This window comes from Taeniopygia guttata, chromosome 1A, assembly GCF_048771995.1.
Source record: "Taeniopygia guttata chromosome 1A, bTaeGut7.mat, whole genome shotgun sequence".
Classification (NCBI taxonomy): Eukaryota; Metazoa; Chordata; class Aves; order Passeriformes; family Estrildidae; genus Taeniopygia; species Taeniopygia guttata.
In genome coordinates, this window is record NC_133025.1 from 58,424,635 (window position 1) to 58,441,866 (window position 17,232).

The 17,232-nt window shown below is 40.0% G+C and overlaps 1 protein-coding gene across 30 annotated transcripts in view; it reads left to right on the top strand.

Moving 5' to 3' along the window:
* Positions 1-17,232, top strand: part of SOX5 (SRY-box transcription factor 5) — a 612,816-nt gene that overhangs the window by 124,484 nt on the left and 471,100 nt on the right. Inside the window, exon 2 of one of the 30 annotated variants that reach the window (XM_072923575.1) lies at positions 1,971-2,082. The exons of the other annotated variants lie outside the window; for them this stretch is intronic. The gene's annotated coding sequence lies outside the window, so the exon portion shown is untranslated. The remainder of the gene's footprint in view (positions 1-1,970; positions 2,083-17,232) is intronic. 30 annotated transcript variants of the gene reach the window in all.

Below are 17,232 nucleotides of genomic sequence, written 5' to 3' on the forward strand. Positions count from 1 at the left end.
AAAGTCATGTTCTGGCAGGTACTTCCACTGGCTTTGACAGGCTGTTTTAATGCCAGCAGAATTAAGTTAGTATTTCTAACTGGGGATGTAATCACAGTGATGCTTTCCTGAGCTTTTCACAGAACAAAATGTAATAGGAAACAAATACACTCTGGTCTCCTGGTGCTCTAAACACTTTTTGTCAGATCTTGAAAATGTCTTGTCCTGACTTGGGCCAGGACAAGTGCTGAAATAGAGCTGTTGTACTAATATAACTTTTTAAAAAGTGGAATCAATTTCAAGCCAGTGCAGTGTTAATGGGGCTGCAGACAGAGTAGCACAGTTACTTCTCTTCTTAAATCCTGCAACTCTTTTGTGCCCTTATGAGACTTAAAAGTGCATCAGCAGAAAAGCTCAGTCCTGTCCCTCTATTTACTGCTGCTCCTGCCCTGCCAGGGAGATTGGCTCGTTGCTATAGTTGGAACTGTGCATGTGAGAGAGGGAGTTGCTGCTCCAGAGAGCTCATGCTCTGCAGAGGTCAGAGTTGAGTCTCTGATCTGTCAGTGCACTGATACACTTCTTAAAACAGCTCTCGTGAAATTCTCAGGCTTTGCCACATCTTATCTTTTCTTCTGGTGCTTGGAGAATTATTGTCAATCCTTATGTGAAGGATACCAATGGAAATCAGATGGTTTTCTGATTTGGTGAAATTCTTGATATATTTATAATTGTTAGAAATTTATTACTTTGATTTTGGGGAGGAAGTCAGAATTTTATCTTTCAGAGGACTTTCAGGTCTCTTCCAAGAGGTGATCTCTGTTGTGTTCCCATTTGTCTCAGGCTGAATTGGATTCCCAAAGGGTATTTTGTCTAGCTGTTGTTTCCTGGGCAGGATTGCACTCTTTGGGGAGAAAAGGTCTGGGAGAGAGAACACAGCAGGGTCCTTGCCCTGGAGTGGGGCAGAGGGTAAGTCATGGAGAATAGTAAACACACTTGAACTATTAGTCTGGAGCAGTCAAGAGAAGTAAGGAAAAAAATTAAAAAAAAAAAAAAGAGAGAGGTCTTTGAAATCCTTGGTCTTGCTTGAAGGGAAAAGTGTTCATGTCAGGTCAGGATTAGTTAGTATCTTTTATTGGTACTTCACCATTGAGTCAGGAAATGTCTTCCCAGACACTTAAATAGCCTACTAGAAGCGCTGAATTGATCTGTGGAGTATTTGAGAGATTTTCTTCTATATCTATGTTAGAGCACTGTCTATCTCCAGCCATTGTTTTGGCACAGGATGATTTTAAGATCCCTACATGCCCAGTTCTGGCAAGTGTTGTGCTGCCCCTGTAGGGAATGCCAGCAGCTGAAATGTTCAGTGCCATCTCAGGAGGTTTTCCTCTTCTATTCAGGGCATGACACAGGGAGAATAGGTGAGATAGCTAAATATGTGGATGGGGGGCATGTCAGCTTGCTGAAGCACTACCTCATCAGTTCTGGTTCTTTAATAAGACTAATAGAAATTTAGGTTAAACCCAAAGCAAAGCTATGTCTTATCACCCAGCCATCAAACAGGGAAAGATTTATTTTTATTATAAAGGGGTACATCCAACAAAATTGCTTTTGGGTTTCATAATTTATGTTTGTGGTATCAAAATTTCAGCAAATCTCAGGTTTTCCTTTTGTAATGAAGCTTGTTTCTTTTATAAATTCACTGCCTGCTATGTATTCTGTGTTTGGCCATCATGAAAGAATGGACAAGTAAATTCAAATTACAAAGTCTCTCTACTCCTCCTTTAGTGTCAAAATGGGATGTCAACAGGCCTGTTGTCTAGATGATTTAGGTGGATCTGCCCATGTGACTGGATTCATCACTTAAAGGATTTTTTGGAGGTTTTGGTTGATTTTGTTAGTAGGTTTTTTTTTGTGTGTGCGCTCTTTTTTTTTTTTTTTTTTTTTTTTTTAACCTTTGGAGAAGGCTTTCAATACTTCCCTTGTCTTTTAAGTTTTCTCCAGCTGGCAACTGGAAAGAAACTCTCTAGGAAAGAGTCAAATCCTGACACCGTGGTCTAAATCCAATCTTTGTGCTTCACTCTGGTCTGCTCCAAAGAGTTTAAGGTAAGGGCCTTTTGTCATTCCTGTCACAGGAAAACAGGAAATTCTAGGAGTTCCACAATTGTCCATTTTTGTAGTGTTTCAACCTCAGTTACAAGAACTGTAATTTACTAAACATTTGTTCATTTACTTAGAATTATAATAAGGCTTTGATTATTATTCTTTTTTTTTTTTTTTATTCAGTAATTGAACAAAACTGAGGTAAATATTTCTCTCACACCTCCAACTATCCAGTGCTCAAACTTAAACTTAAAAGTTAAAGTCTTTTAACTTTTGGGCCTACTTTTATAGGTAAAACAGGTTGATTTTATGACAGAGGCTTCCCCAAAGCCAGAGGCACTTTCTCTTCCTGTTCTTTGGACACACATATTTCTTCTGATACCATGGGCATAAATGTGCTTGATCTTCACAAACATACAGCTGATGGGCATTATAACAAATCTCAGCTTGCTGGGAGAAGTCTGTAAAAGTGAGAAGGCTCTCCAATGTGGATAATAAAATACTTTCCTGCTCTTTTATATGGCTTTAACACACACTGAGCATTGCAGTTCCTCTTAACCTGCCTTCCAGATTTCTTTGGAAGTAAAAGTTAAGAGAACACGACTGATTTGGGTCCTGATTCTGCAGGTTCTAAGTGCTCAGAGCTGGTCAGGACCTGCAGCTGTTCACAGAGTTAAAGAATGTGCAAGTCTATTACTTGAGATACTTTTGCCAATAGAGCTTGGATTCATCTCCCTAGGACTAGTAATAGAAATTTCTATGAAGTCTCCCGTTTTGATCTCATTCTGTCAGATTCTGTGGCTCAGCAGGAGAGCCAGTGGTCAGGATTTTCAGATTGTTTCATTCTTTTTTGTTTCAAAATGGGTTGGTGTACTTTTTAAAAAAAATTAGCTCCCAGTTGAAAATTGCTGGCAGATTAAGTTTACATTGGTGACTCGTAGCATAAGAAAATAACATGACCTTAATGAAACAGTGACAAGTGTACAACCATCATTTTCTGATAGTACCCCTCTCACTCCCCATTCTGTGTCCAGCTTTAGGTGAGAGTGATAACAACACATGGACCTATGTGAAACTAAGACTTTCTATGTTGCTACATCTTCCTGTAGTTATTGTTTCTGATTTTTCTGAGTTTGGATAGACTGTAGTCTCAACTCCAGTGTTTGTCTTGGTGGCTGTCTGATATTTCAGCAGGAATTTCTACTTGCTTTTGTCACTTCAGCATTATTCCCCATTCCTGGAAGTGTTCAAGGTCAGGCTGGATGGGGCTCTGAGTAGCACAGTAAGGTTTCTCTGCCTGTGATAGGGAGGCTGTAATGAGGTCCCTTCCAACTCAAACCATTCTAGAATTCAGAATTCATTTGTACATCTGGTTGGGTTTTTTTGTTTGTTTGTTTGGGTTTTTTTTATTTTTTTGAGGGTTTTCCTACTTTTTGTAGCTTAGAGGATTGATCATCAGTAGTGACTTTGGCCACCTCTTCATTTGCAGCTTGCAGTTTTGAAAAGGTCCTATCTCCAACCATCCTGCATTTGAAAACTAATTATCAATTATACTGTTCATGAATCAATCAATTTTATACATCTTTAACACATAAAAGGGGATTTGAAGGAGTAGAAGAAATTTTATTTTTGAAAAAAAAATGTTTGTGGTTGCTGAGTCTGAAGGCCAGGAGTCACAGGAGAACATTGATTGTTTGTCATAAGTGGAAAGTGTAACTAAATATTCCTTTATTATTTTTCCTTTTTTAGAGGGTAATATTTAAATAAACTTCTACAAACCTATTGGAAAAGGAGCTTTATTCTTTTAGCTCTTTCTTAGGCAGAGTGGTCTCTACTAGCTTTGGAATAAGATTGTCCAAGAAAACTTAGCAAAAGAAAATAAATAAAGCAGCACATTGAAAATAAACTGCATTCTAAAAGAAAACTTTTTTTTTTTTTTACCAAAACCACCCACATATATGTTAACATATAGAATTAGTCCTAACCTGTCAAAAGAAGAAAATGCACAACACCTTTCAAAGATGCAAATTGACAATTAACAAAACAATAGCGTTCTAGCCTTCCATTGCTGAGGTGCAAATTGATAATCAGATTGCAAGGAAAAATTGGTGGCTTCTATTTAAGATTTGAGAGAAGGCTGCCTATGGAAGGAGGGGAGGGAAAGTGACTAAGAATGCAACCAGTTCTACAGAGGAAAAATCTCCCTTTAAGAGCACAGGGATACACCGGGCATTATCAGCCCTATGGGTTGTGTGCTGTTGATTGTGACAACAGGAATGGGAAGGGAGTGGTAACATTTGGTTATGTTGTGGAATTGCAGATATTTTTCACATATATATCCAATGCCCTACAGTGATGTTGATGGGAGAAAATGCAAACCCTGTGTAATTTTTTTTCCATTTACCTTTGGCAGTCTTAACTTCAGTTTGCACATTAAATTCCATCTCCTGTATTTTTTCCTGAGGTTTCATACACCCATGAGCAGCTGCAGGTAACTGCCAGTTTATTTTACCCCAACTTTTCTCAGATATATTTTATCCTTTCCAAATATGGAATTTTACATAATGATTTCTACTTGAGTTTAAGAGGAAATAAATAATGAGAACTGCCATCGGCTTTTGTAATAGGAAATTTTAGTGCTCAGTGCTTGGGTAAAACTGGTTGTTGTACTGCAGGAAATGTTCGTGTTGCAAATTAAAAAGGACATGAGGAACTGGAGGTTTGTTTAGACGGTTGTAATTTGGATGCGAATTTTGAAGAAATTGTCATAAACTTTGTTTTGTGTTTTCTCACCATCCAAGTTGTGTTTGTTCTGTGCTTTTGGCAAAGTCCAATAAAATTGGTGCCTTAGGTTGTGACCTGTAGTATTTCTGCTACTGTGTACCTGTGAAAGTTGATGGGTTTTAATAGGATTTTTGCTTAGTTTGATTTTAGTTTGCCAGTGCTGGTTCCCAGTTCTGTTTAGTTTTTACCATCTGATCTCTCCTGAAAGATCTGTATCGTATCATGTGTAGCCCTTTTTATTTTTGTTCTTCTGAATTCTTTTCTCTTGAAGTTTTGTTACTATGGGATCTGCATTTCAAAAGTAGAAGAGTAATTTAAGGATAAGACCTTTTTAATCTGAATAATTTGTAGCATTTGACAAATATACAGATACATAGTCTTGATTTTTTAAGACTGGTTGAAGTATTCGAGACTCAGTTAATTTGAAACCAAGCCGTATGATTAAATGTTCTGGGTTATCAAGGAAAGTTTCAGCCATAATTATACAATTTTAATGAATTTGTTGCTCTTGAAAATTTTGAGTTGACAGCTGCTTAGGATGAAGTCCTGGCTGTTGCAGCATATGATAGGTGGGGGATTGCAGAGCTCTGAGCACTTCGCGCGCTGCTCGGCTCCCTCTCAAAACCAAGTTGAAGATCACTCAGTGAACGACCAGCTGAGCCCTCCCTTTCCATCAACAGAGCAGCAGCATTTTATTTTGTGGACAGCTGGCTGGTAGAGAATACTTGACATCTTCCTCTGATTTGTGGTCAGCATGTGTGAGTGTATGTCAGTCCACCAGGATGGTTGTCATGGCCCTAATCATGTGAGGAGGAGTGGAGGAATTTTGGATGCTGATACCGGCAGTGACAGTACTCTTGAGCCTGGATTCAGGAAACAGATTAATTCCTCTTCCAGGTGCCACGATTTAGCACCTTTTATGTATTTTGATTAGCTCTGAATAGGATATTTTTATCCTTAGTGCTGCAATGGCTTGTTGCATTTAGACACCGCTTATTATGAACTAGATTCTGACATTCAATATTATCTGACTTCTGTGAAAGCCAGCCCCTCTTGAGTGAATGTGATGTTTGACAAGTAAATAATAGAGTATGGTGCCCTATGAATGTGTTTTAACCTGTTCCACTGAAGATTTTTTAGCATTGATGCATATATTTAGAGAGTGTAGTGTGCAAGTCATAGAAGGATGGAAAAGTTTGTCTATGCATTCAATGATTTCTTCTTGGTCAAGATTCATGTAGATATCATTCTACACACCATTTTATTATCCTGCCTCTGGTACAAAGGGGTATGTAATCTGAAGGTTGGGGGTGAACTTATTCTTTTCAAATAAAAGCCACTAAGGCAAATACTTTTGTCCCTTTTCATGTCTTCTGAAGTCTGTGTGATTTCTAACCCTTTATTTCTTTTTTCCAGGCTATTCATGTTTGCTGTTGGGCAGGGCAAATCAATCTTCCCTAAGTACTCTTTAATCATAAATCCAGATGTATTAAGCTTGCTATTACCTAGCCTGGTAGTCAGAAAAAGGCAGGGGGAAATGTCTAGTCAGTGTGGCTGAACTGTGATTGGAATCACAGGGCTACTTGCTCTGTGCACCATCACTCTTGGACTATACTGATGCTTTTGGTCTCATTGCTGAGCTGACTTTTTTAAAATTTTGGTTTTATCTTTATTTAATGGAGGCTGTGTTCATATTCTGTCTAATTATTGTGTTTTGTGGTGCCCGTTTTGTGTGCACTGAATGTTCGTTCCCCTTAGCTTACATTTCCCCTCTGGTTTTCAATAAATCTTGGTGGACCTTTGAATCCTGCCATCTTTTCTGCCCCTTTTCCCTAGAGTGCTAATTCCCCCCTCCAAATATATGTAAAATCAGCATTTTATTTCTTCCTCCTGAGCAGCTATTGCCATCAGCTGTTATAAAATAATGGCTTTAGATGTGTCCCTTATAATACATTGACCCCTCTGTCTGATTTATCATTAATTTCCAGAGATTTGTTCCAGGCTTGAACTAATACCTTCCCCCCAGGGTCTTGAGTTAAAAACCACACTGAAACCCACTTCCTTTTGCTTTTGTTCCTGGAATATTAATTGCATTGCCACCAGCATCCCTGGCACATGGAGGCATCCCACCACAGTTAAAGGTATCTGAGTGACTTCTACAACAATATTCAAGCTTCTCACAATTATTTCTGAGCTTTTATTCTATCTTGCTGCTGTTTTCCACTCCAGTATGCACACTCTTATCTGTTGGAAAATTCATTTTTGTCTCCCTGAAGTTCTTGCCAGTTGCTTCTCTATTTCTGCTTTGTGCCATTAAAAGTAGAAAAAGTACAATCATTTGTAGTGAAACTTGGTCTCTGCCTAACAGTGTTGTAATATTTGTAAGTTAGGGTTTTACTAGGCTTGGAAGACTTTACATGCATTAATTAATATCAATTAAAATACTGAAAGAGGGTAAGATGACGAGTGCTGCAGCATAGTCAGCAGAAAGTATTGAAACTTGGGTTTTAAGGTTTTTTCATTTTAATGTACTGCTCTTAAAGTGGGGTGTGTTTGGAACTAGCAGGTTGAAGGCATGGTCCTTGGCAAGGCAGTGAATAATCTTCTTGGCTCTGCTGGGCACAGGACACACAGATACTGTATGTTCCCTGCAGGACTGTTGGGACTGGAATAGAAGGACTGTTGAGAATTGTTACCCATCACAGCTATATCTCTGTGGCACTGTCAAAGCCGCAAGTTGTCTTTTAAACTTAAAATCAAAATTTCAGCTTTTCCTTTGGAGATAATTCCCATGCTGGCATGCTTTTATTAATGTCCTGTTTGTTCTTAGAATTACAGTCAGCTCTTCCTAAGCCAAGGACTGAAAAGCTTGCTGTGTAGGAGCCTGTTCCTTTGTAGCTAAGGCTCACTGATGAGCCTAGCTTAGGCCTTAGCCTAGCTTATTATTTTCCTGTTGCTGCAGTGCAGCCTGACAAGCACTTGCAAACCCTTGCTTACGACATGTTTGCAAACCTGTTGGACCCATAGATCTTCCTGCCAAGGCAATAGGAGCTGTCAGTCATTGCTACCTGTGAAAATTAACACCTCAGAAAAGCAAATCCACTCTCACCTGTTTTGAATTTTAGCCCTTTTGATATTAAAAAAAAAAGAAAAAATGGTATTTTGACAATCTGAAAATCTTAATAATTACTTGCTTGATTTGGAATTGTTTTGTATGGCTACTGAAGCGGTTTAGTAGCGTTTCATCATATAAATAGAGTGTGTGAACATCTAGGAGTAGGAAACAAGAAAAATGAAATGCATATTCTGTGTTGCTTCTTGTCTGCAAGCCTATTGTTAACCAAATTCAATTTTAATGTGAGGATCCACAGACACTTCAGCTGGTGGAGCCAATAGGTAAAAACAGTGCAGACAAATAAACATTGGGACAGTAAAACATCAAGTCCTTACTCATCACAGTGTTTCTTGAATTAAAGTCTTCAATCACTGGGGCTGTAGGTAGGGTTCAGCCTGCTCCCATTTCAGGAGGTCGCACTGCTTCTCATGCCTGGAATAAAATTGCCCAAGACCAGAGCATATCTAGAAAGTTTTGTTTCTTGCAGGCATTTATGCATAAAGGCTCCATTTGTAAGGCACAAGTAGCTAAAAACAGTACATTATAGTATGGGTAAGGAATGCTGAGAGCAGAGGAAAAGCCATAGTGCCACATTGTTGTGTTTACCCGCCAGACTGGGGGCATCTGTGGGGGTAAAACACTGCTAGTCATCCCTCTGTACTCATGCCTGGTATCCTTGGCTGTTTATGCCTCAAGTTTCAAACACCTGGAGGTATTTTCTGTAATATAAGGCCGGATTTTAATTTTTTTAATGCCTAGCCAAAAAATTCCAATATTTGATTTAGAAACATTAGGATTAGAGCAAAAACATCATGATGTCTTCATTTTACTTCAGGCCTTAAGTAGTGCTTCTGCCAGCTTTACCCAGAGGGCAGAGAAATAGAGACCTAATAAAAATACAATGAAAGCTGAATTCTTGTGCATTCACAGATGTGTAGGAGATGGAGCTTTAAGAGAAGTGCACGTGCAGTGGCTCGTGTTTAGGAACACCCCCATCAGTTTTGTGGTGTGTGATAAAGCTGCCACAGTGGTGGCAGCCACTTACCCATATCCTGTCAGCTCTTAAGTGCCACTAACAGTCTGTTTGTCCCTATTTGGGCTCATTTACCTTCACTCAGCTCTGTATTGTGGAGCATCTTTTGGCTACAGGGGACATTGACCTGCTATGGTGCTTGTGTGGCTTTTGGGGGCTTTATTTTGTATGCTTTTTTTTAAACATGTGTGGTGGGTTCACTTCTTCTCTTCTCACCAAATATCAATAAATGCACAACCAGCATAATATGATTTGCAGTTTTTATGCCACTTAGCACCACATCCGCCTGTCTTCAGTGGCTGATGATAGCAAGCAAGTAGTGGTGGAGCAGGACAAACAGTATTTCTACCACAAGAAAACATCCCAAAATCCTCTATCACTACAAAATCGTTCATATAAAAGGTTAATTTGATGCTCTGGAGAGACAGATAACTGTTTTTTCTCTTCATTTTCTCTGTGTAAACTCTATTAACTGCTTCCCATTTGATCTGAGCTCATGGGGGCACCTGTGGTCAGGCATCAGAATTCCCAAGTTCTCCCTTCCTAGCGTGGTTGCCATTTCCTCTCCTGGAAGCCTCACCCCACTGCATTGCAGCTTTGGAATGCTTATCTCCTGGGCAGACAAAGGAGTGTGGTGCTGCCACTGGCTTGTTGCTGTTGCAGACACCTTTCAGAGCGTGGGGAGAGGTGTGGGTGGCGTGATGCCGGGCTGGGGCAGCTCCAAGGCTGTCTGCCTGTAGGAAGGATCAGGCTGCCTCGGCCAGAATGGCTCAGGAGAGGCTGCTGGGAGCAGCATTTCAGACCCCACAGATGCCCTGACACAATTCCAGCCTTGCTTGGGACCACATTTATGATCAGAGCCTTGCTGCAGGGTCTGCACTGCAAAGGGTGGGATTTACAGATAACTTCAGGAAGGGGGAGTCTGCTGGGAAGCTGCAGCTTCTGCCTATTTTGGTTGACTGATTCAGCCTTTCGAGGTCATTTAGGGTGGATTGATATGTTCTCATTCTCCGTATGTGCGGCAGCGCAAGGATCCTGCAGATTGCAATAGACGGGGAAAGGGAAGGAGCAGATTGTCCTACCGGAAAGTAAAAGACTCTTTCAGGATTGTGTAGGTTGTGCAATTTGAAGATCAACATTGCTTATGGTGAACAGATGGAGAAGATGATTAGAAGCTACAAGTGCCCTCCTGTGCTATAGGCCCAATGTCAGATAAACTACCTCTACAGAAAATTATCACTTTCTAAAATTCTAGGACAACTGTAGGCTGTATTCTATGAAATTGAGAGAGAAAACTGGTGTGAGGAGGAGGAAAGGATCTAGACTGTTAACTGTGTGAGACTGCAAACTGCCTCTCAGGAAGCTCAGATTCAAGGTGATTTTAGTGTCTGTGAGTGCTCAACGTTGTTTTTATGAAACTGTGCAAGAGGAAATGCCCATCATTTCAGTCCTGGAGTTCACTGTGGCTATCATTAGTGCAAACCAGGGTGATTTTTCTCTCAGTGAGGGCATGCTCACCTGCCTCACGAGGCACAGTAACAGTGTACACCAGCAAACATGTGCAAAAACCCGAACAAGCAGTGCATTTTGCCATGTGTGACTGTAGGAAAAGCTTGACATCAGCTTGAAGCTGGTATTGTAGCTGCTATCAGGAATGCCTGGTTAAGAGCTGCAGAGCAGTGTGTGTGTGTGTGTATTGCAACAGTGTGGTAGTAGTTAAAGCTGATCGTGTGAGGTTTTGGGCTTGTTTTGAAAGATGTGTTTAAGGTATCAGTGAGTAACAAAGCTGTGGAACGATGGGCAGTGATTGGGGAATAAATGGTGCACTTGGACTAAGCTGGAACATCTTCTGTCTGGGATCAAAGCATCTTCCTTGGGGCTTAGCTGGCAAAACTACCTGTGTGTTACAAGGATCCTAGCTAGAATCAATGCTTCAGGGACTGGGAGGGCACACAGTGGCAGGCTGGAAACTCCAGGAATTGGGTGAGTAAGCTGGCCAGAGCTTGGCAGAAAAAACAGGCATTGCCAGGGCAAGAGAGCACAGCACAGTGCCTTAATGGAGCCCTTTCTGTGAGTTGTGAAAGGGCTGGAATGAAAGTTGTCCTCAGGAAGTAGAGACAATGCTGAAATTGTAAGAGAGGAGAAAGGCTTATCCTTTCCCCAAGGATAAGCCAAACTGAACTAGCACATGAGAAAAAAGAATTTGGTTGTTCTTGTGGTTAAATCAATGGCAATGAGCAATGGCATGAATTAGGAGGGAGGATGGTCAGTGGACATGGCTCTGTATTGTCCTGCTTTTGTGATGTGTGTGTGTTCATAAAAAGTTATCTCCCAAAATCAGAATGAGCAGCAATGGGGAAGGTGTTCCAGACACGTGTATATAATGTATGGTATTACATACAGAAACTGTTGGATAAATGAACACTAAGATTGTGAAGTCAGGCTCTCAAAGCATAGGAAATGCCAGAATTAGATTTGTCTGCACAACCTTAATTCAGCCCCTTTGTGCATATGCATTATGATACACTCTTTAATTACATGATCACATATCAGACCACTGAAATGACAGTGCTGACAGAATGAGAAGATAGTCCACATTTTTCTTAATCCTTTTCGTGTCCCTGTGGCAGGCATATTCTGTACACATTCAAACCCCAGCTTAAAAACAGAAATTCTGTAGTATTATTGGTATAACCAACAATACATGTGAAAATCAATAACATCCTATAGCCTCCTCTGTGATGTTTATCACTGTGTTATCTGTATGTTGTAAAGATGGTAATTGATTCTCACAACATCTGTCTTGGTGGTACTGTTTTACAGATGAGGGAAGTTTTTGAAGGGGAAGAAAACACCCCAGTTCAGTCAAATTCTACCTGTATAGCCGCAGTCATCCTAAATCCTGGCAGCAATACAGTTCACTGAAGCCTGCTTAATTCTGAATATTTGTCTGCTTTGGGGAGTTTCTGGATTATGTGAAAGTGTCTGAACTCTGCTACCCAGAGCTGTGCCATTGCCACCTGTTTTAGGGGAACCCTGAGGAAAAAGGCATTTCTTACCCTTCTTCCAAAGTGATGCTGCTGTGCATCAGGGGCCAGAGCCGTGTGACAGTCCAGGCTCCAAACTGGCCAGGTGGCAGACCTGTAGAAGGATTGGGCTTTCAGTGGAGTGGTTGATCCCTTGTGGATACATACCCTTAGCCTTTTCTGTGAGTTCCTCATGATGTTAGCTGAAGAGGAGGAATCTTGCTTCGGCCTCTGTTCAGTCAGCAGAGAGAAGGAAATGCCGAGTGTACTTGGAATTAAATTCTCCATACAAGCCTTTAGAGGCACCCCCCCCACCTCCATTTGATGTGTAGGGAAGGTAACTCCTGTGATAGGCTTCCAAATACAACTGGGGCAGATCTGACTTCTCAAAAGGTTGTTTTCACTTTTTTGTAGCTCTTCGTATCTATAAAATAAAGCATCAGTTGAGTCCAAAATATAGCAAAGTATATGTTCAGGTGCACTGGGTCAGAAAGTGGGATATAGATGACAAAGGGCTTCCTGCAAGTTTTTGGATTCCTGCAAAACTGTCCTCCTTTCGGCTTGCAAATCTCTGTTGCCTTCAATTCTCATGTTCCAGTACCTAAAACAAATGAGTTCGTGGTCCAGCAGATAATTTTGTAATATGCAATTAATGTTCCTTCCCAGAGCTGGCTCTTCTGGAGTGATATTCTCCTAGAAAAAAAACTGGAATTTGGTCACATAATTAGAGAGTATTGCAATCTGTATGTGCAAAGACTGAATCTTCACTTGGCCTTACGACAGCTAAATAAGGAACAATTGTGAAATCTTTAAAGCACAGTGTTTTGATGGTTGCTCACTTTGGCTCAATATTTTTTCACCAGAGAATTTTATAATATTAAACTGAAAATGTTATAGAGGTCTACCACCCTTTCCCTCTCACTTAGGTCATCAGAGGGCTGTTACTTACAGATACTTAGAAGAAAGTCCTGCTAGTTTCTGCCAGCTGTGGACAGCAGTAGATGGGTTGAGTAAGTCAGAAGTCCAGCAGTTACTCCCAGTTATGAGGGTAGTGGCCTCGGGCAATCTTGGCATATTCTAAATTAATTTTTGTCTTTCTCATCTTCACTCATACTTGTTTCTCTTCAGCTCCTGCCGGCCCGTTACTCTATTTCTTTAATCCATGCTGCTTTGCTGTGCTTTAGGTCTTTACATGGAGTTAAGTTGCTTCAGCTGCCTTCACAATCTGGCAGCAAACACAAGAGTGTGACATTTTACTGCCTCTGCAGCATTTCCCAGTGCAAAACCCAGGAGCACTCTGGTGTCTCCCAAGAACTGCTGGAAGAAGCTTGTGAAGCAGGGTGCCACAATGAGGGTAGCATGCCCAACGTACCAGGCCATCCAGTCTGTAGCACTGATTTTCAGCAAGTCTTTTCTGCATATCTGTAAATGGAGAGCTCCCTGCCCCTCAGTCTTAGGCAGCATTCCCATCGGTGGTTGCAAAGGGCAAGTGGCAAGAGATTATTTCCTCTGTGCACATTTCAAGGTCATCCAAGAATGATTTAACCTGTGTCAGTGAGAGAGATTAAAAAAAAAAAAAAAAAAAAAGTGGCTCAGGTCATGAATGGCAATGTATGAAGCCAAGCAGTTAATTTGTTCATTTCTTATACTCACTGGTTTTGTGTATTGGCTGCTGCATTTATTTTCTTATAAATACTATATATATTAGGCCAACCACAACTAAGATTATGATGTTTCCTATGGTGGTGGTAGAGGTTTAATCAGTGGTGGTGTGATTACTGCTGACATGCTGGATATTTAGAGAGAAAAGCAGAGAATATAACAGGAGCCTTACAACACTGGTTGTTTGGAATTCAGTCCTTTGAAAACCACTACTCCAGAGATTTAGGGAATTACTCAAAATTTACCTTTGCCTTTATTGTGCTGATTTGTTGCACGTACCACAGTTGCTAAAGTAAGAAGTACTGCTTTGCATTCAAGGAACCAGATTTTCATACTTGCATCAGGAAAAAAAAAAAAAAAAAAAAAACAAAAACCCAGCAAACTGTCTTAGCTGAAAGAAGCAACATTATCAGCAATATAAATTTTCAAAAGTAATCTGTATTCTGCTATTCAAGTTTGGGGTACGTAAGGTGCAGCCATATTTGGAAGTTCTGGTCTGCCTGTTGTATTGGTGATTATGTACTGAGGGCAGAGATGAGGATTTGGTGCTTTGCCAGTTTAATAGAGGTGAGGTAACTAATTTGATTTGGGATACTCTCATCATGAGTTGCTTGAAGGTGTTCAAATTTGCTAATGAAATAGTCCCTTCTGAACTAAGGAGATGGAAATGAGACACTAAAAAAGCTTTCTTGAAATGCTTCCATGTTTCTCAGCTCAGAACATCCCATTTGATATTAATATTAGGTACTGAGGCGAAGTCATCAGGTAGAAAAGGGAGGAAATGCAGAAATAGTCATTTTCTTGTGTGTGTCCTCAGGATGCTATTTTGAGGCTTTAAAAAAAAAATGCAATTCCTGGTTTGCTGCTGAGGCTGCTGTAAAGCGGAGAAGTGGCAGATGTAATTGAAGTCCCAGGGCCCTGCCCTAGAAGAGGTCCAATCCTGGCAGCATACATATTGCTTATATGAAAGCGAACAGATGGATACATTTGGTCAATTCTGCTGGGTTCATATGGAAACCTTCAGAATTTTTTCTTACTATTTTGAGTGGAATACTTAAATCTGTTATCTGCTGAGAGGCTGTAGTTGTCTGGGATGGGTGCTTTGGTAGCTCTGAGCCGGGAGTGTCTCCTTGCTGTGGATGTCTCCTGATCAGATGTGTTTATCTCCCCATACTCCTTCCCCCCTCCCCTTCCTACAGGACCAATTTGGCTACTGGAGGAGTGAGCTGGATTTTTTTCAACTTCAGTGGCATGAGAACTGTCAGCTGAGTCTTAATCATGGAGCTATTACTGGTAGTGAATATGAAGGAAAGATAAGAAATCCATCTTACTTTTCAGATATAGATTGATTGCAGAAGCACATTTTGATTATTTTTGGGGTGGAGAGAGAAGAGGAAGAATGAGATTTAGAGAACAAAACCATCACATTTTCTTTAATTAAAAAACCCCACTGATTTTCTGATACTAATTCACGCTAAATTCTTGCTGACAGTTTTTGATATTTCCCAATTCAAAACAACTGAAAGCAATGAATTGAAGGAAGAAGAATGAAGCATCAAAGAGCAGGGGTGTAGCTGCATTAGGAGGACACATCTTGAAATGCTAATATTTAGACTGGGAGTGGGGAGGAAGTGGGATTAATCTGTAATGCTTGAAATTTGTTGCTTTTGAGTATCCTCAGGTGTGTGTGTGCATGTGTGTAATGATCTATTAACATGGCATCAAGGGAAGAATTGGTGTATAGCTAAATTCTAGAAGCCTAGCATGCAGATGTGTCAGCATCTGTATTGTCATCTAGTTACCTTTTTTCCAAGTGTATAATCATATAAAAATATACACAATAAGTATTTGGACACTATCAATGACAGCTCTTGCAGTATTAATGTTCTTAAAGAAACTTGTTCTTGCCAGAAAGCTTTAACTTTAAAGATTTCCAGGAAAGCTGTGAAAAAAGCAAAAAAAAAAGCAAAAAAAAAAAAAAATTGCAATCATTGATAGTAAAAGCATGTTTCTATGAAGATTGTAATTTTGAGTGCTCATTTCTGTCTTTTTAAATAAAAACTTTTTTTAACAACTAGTGGCAATAACTGTTGTTGAAAATGGGGGCTAGAAAACAAGAGTAGAAGCTGAAATCATTGGGAGAGAGAGCTAGAGAGCTTGAATTTGACAAAAATAGTTTCTTCTCTATTCCTCTCTCACTCTCTTGAGCTGCATCCTTCTCACAAAAACAACTCCACCCACTGTTGTAGAAAATGGCCATCTCTTGGTATGTTCTTTGGAGGTCTTGTTTTGATAGTGCTACTGCTAGTTTTGGGGTTTAACATTAATAATCCTATCAAATTTTGTTAAGACATGGAACCAATACTGAAGGACCCATGTATACTATTTAAAATACCCTTGTTAACAGATTTAACAGACATTTCATTCTCCACTGTTCATCACTTTCACACATGTGGGATGGGCATTAACAGATTGAGCTACATCTTTTCATTTCAATTCTGCAGCAGTCTCTCCTTGTAGGAATATTTTATGTAGTAATAATTTTCTTCCTATTACAGACTTTCTAACTACATTAATGGTAGTAGACTGGCCACAGAGACATCCGTGAGAACTACCATTGCAGTGACATTTAATCAATTTATTTGATCTTGCTTTAGCATACCTGCTTATGCCTTTTTTCCCTCTGTTGATGACCTCAGGAGAACTTTTTGTATAACCATAGGCCTTTCAATCACATTCAGCTTAACAAAGTGGTATGCAAATTTCTGCAAGATGTTATTTCTGAAGTCTTTGGGATTTGCAGTGAGCCTTCTAGCAGGTGGATGTCCCTGGACAGCATTAGCATGTTTAACAAGCAGCTCCAAGTCCAGTTGGAGAAAGCAGAGTGTTTTAACTGAGGATGCTCCCTTTGATGGGTATGCAGTTGTTCAGTTGTTAGGTGAGCCTTGACTTACCCAAAGCAGGAGGTGCTATTATCTTTTTTTTTTTTTTTTTTCTCTTGGTGCATGATAAGGGAAAAAGCAGAGCCAAGGAAGCTTGATGGCAAGAGGGCAAGAGGGCATTTCTCTATATATCACATATGTACCATGTTGAATTGATCATCCTATCACCATGTACAGAAATTGCAAATTGTGGCTTTCTGGGTGAAATGTGTTACTGGTGGGGGAGTGCTCTTGGCTAAAAGCCTAAAATGAGAACTTTCTTTTTGGGAGGGCATATCTTGTCCTGTGCCTGATGCAGCTTCTCCTATACTGGACCATGTGTAAGAGTGCTCTTAGAATAATTTAAAAAAATTACCACTGCCACTATAGCCTTTAACACTTCTATCGGGTTCTATCAGCATCAAAAGTCCTACGATAAAGTGGTGTTAGAAAATCATCCAAGCCAAAACCAGGGGAAGTGAAAGGCAAGAAATATACTGAATTAACTGGCAAAAAAATTATATTTATCAGCTTGTTGATTTTTAGTATAATTCATGGAAATGAATTCTGTGAAATTATCATTCCGTGACAGCTGATTGGGTGGGAAAAATG